Raw genomic sequence first — 2,850 nt, forward strand, 5'->3', positions numbered from 1 at the left:
GTGTCCAGGTGTTCTCATCATTTAGCTTCCACTTATAAGTGAGAACATGTGATATTCAGCTTTCTGCTAAGGATAGTGGCCTCCAGCTCCATCCATTTCCAGCTCCTCTCAAAGGACATAATCTCATTCTTTTTTTATAGCTGCACAGTATTATGTGGTGTATATGTGCCATATTTTCTTTATCTAATCTATCATTGATGGGCATTTAGGTTTATTCCATATCTTTGCTATTGTGAACAGTGCTGCAATGAACATACGTGTGCATGTATCTTTATAACAGAATGATTTATATTATTTGGGGGGCATATACCTAGTAATGAGATTGCTGAGTCAAATGGTATTTCTGTCTTTTGGTATTTGAGGAATTGCCACACTGTCTTCCACAACAGTTGAACAAATTTGCCCTCTTCAACAGTGTATAAGCATTCCTTTTTCTCCACAATCTTGCCAGCCTTCTGTTATTTTTTGACTTTTTAATGATAGTCATTCTGACTGGTGTGAGATGGTATCTCATTGTGATTTTTATTTGCATTTCTCTAATCAGTGATTTTAAGTTTTTTTAATGATTGTTGGCTGCATGAATGTCTTCTTTTGAGAGTGTCTGTTCATGTCCTTTGTCCACTTTTTAATGGGGTTGTTTGGTTATTTTATTGTAACTTTGTCTTAAGTGCCTTGTAAATGCTTTATATTAGACTCTGTCAGATGCATAGTGTGCAAAAACTTTCTTCCATTCTGTAGGTTTTCTGTTTACTCTGTTGATAGTTTATTTTACTGTGCAGAAGTTCTTTAGTTGAATTAGATCCCATATGCCAATTTTTGCTTTTGTTGCAATTGCTTTTGATGTCTTTATCATGCAGTATTTGCCCATGCCTGTGTCCTGAATGGTATTGAATGATGGCCGTCTTCTATAGTCCAGTACTGACAGCAACAGATGCTATTACAGATAGCTTTTGAGCTGAGCTCCTTAATACCAGTTTGGTAAGATGTGAAGATAATAGGGGGAGGTAGTTGTATCTAACTATGAAAAGCAAGGTGAGTACAATTATGTGACAAGTGGCATAGTTGGAGTTTCTAGTAGAGGTCTGGCCTGCAGAAGGCTATGGAGATGATTAATAAAATATGGCATCCCTAGAGTCAAGACAGAAGGGTTTCCAACAAGTTTATTACCCAATCTATAACAACAACAAAAATCAAGGGTGGATGAATGATGACCTCGAGACTAACAACAGCCCTCTCAATAATTCCTTGGCTGGCTTACAGAATAAAACCAATCCACAGACTTAAAATCTCATTAATTCATGAATAGACCAGGTCTTCAGGTGGAGGACCATGCAACACCGTACGGAGAAAATAAAATATCAAAAATATTTAAAATATTTATACCTTGGAAACCAAAGTCATGGATTCTTCCTGCCCCCCTTTAAGAGTGGGAGTATATAGGAGCTAAATGGTATATGAATATGTGGCCCAGGTCTGAATCCCCCTGAAAGCACTCTGGTAGCCAGTTACTCCATCCTTGAACATGTAATTGTAATGGATATACTTGATCCTGGGCACAACCTCCATATAGGTTCCTTATTCTGTGGTACAAGAGCTATTATAGTAGGAAAAGTCCAGCCCAAGACTAGGAAACTAATACCCTCACAGCCAAGATTATAAAACAAAAGCAATATTGCATCTTGGTGGTGGGGCTGAGGTGGTTGTAGATGTCCCAAAGCACGCAGTCAGATCTTGGAGAAGGATACAAACTCAGGCTGCAACTGCTGCTTCAGATAGGCGTTTTTGTTACAGTAGATTAGTGTGAACCTCAGATACACGGTATGCAGTCATTGATTTTGTGAATTCATTTTTTCCATCCCTATCTGGAAGAGGATTAGGAACATTTCAAATTCATTTGGGACAGAAAGTAATATATATTTACAGCCTAGACCTAGGGCTTTATGAACTCTCCTACCTTCTGTCATAATATAGCCAGCCGGATGATGCTGTAAAATCTGACCATTCTGCAGAATATTGCATTTGTCCACTATATTGATAACACTGTATTAAACTGAATCACCATAGTGTTAACTACTTTGGAGATCTTGACAAGTCATATGTGCTACAGAGGGTGGGGAATAAAAATATGGAGATTCAGGGCCTGCTGTATCAGTAAAGATTTTATGGGTCTAGTTGCCTGTTTCATGCCTGGACATTTCCTCCAAAGTAAAAGAAAAATCATTTCATGTCACATCTTCCACCACTAAGAAGAAAAGATAACACTTGGTAGGCCTCTTCAAATTTTAGAGGCAGTATATTCCACACTTATGAATGCTGTCCTGGTCTATTCACTGGGTGATTAAAAAAAAAAAAAGGCTGCTAACTTTAGATAGGGCTCAGAGCAGGATAGGGCTCTTCAGTACATCTAGGCTGTGGAGTAAGCAGCTCTGATGTTTGAGCTATAGTAACCAGAAGCCCTTATGGTATTAGAACATCAGTAGTGGCAAAAAAAAAATGTGTGACTTACATAGAAAGCTTTAGTTGAAGAATCTGGAGCCATTTTTGTAGGAATGCAGTTTAAAGATCTTTGTATTACATGTTAATATGTTCAAGAGAGCATTCACAGTGAGAGAGACACTAACCTAATTAGACAAAATAACTTGGCCAGTTGACAAAAGCCAGCATCTATAATTGGCTACCCCGGTGCTGGCACAATGAGCCTAATAATAGAAGTACCATGATGACAGAAATTGAGGCTATGTATGGGCCCAACAGTGGACTCCCACTGAAAAAAAAAGCAGATAAATTACTTCCACTGATGGTATTCAATCAAAAGCATGACCAACACTGAGTTCTCTTGTATAGAATCAT

The sequence above is a fragment of the Nomascus leucogenys genome, chromosome 12 (genome assembly GCF_006542625.1).
Source record: "Nomascus leucogenys isolate Asia chromosome 12, Asia_NLE_v1, whole genome shotgun sequence".
NCBI lineage: Eukaryota > Metazoa > Chordata > Mammalia > Primates > Hylobatidae > Nomascus > Nomascus leucogenys.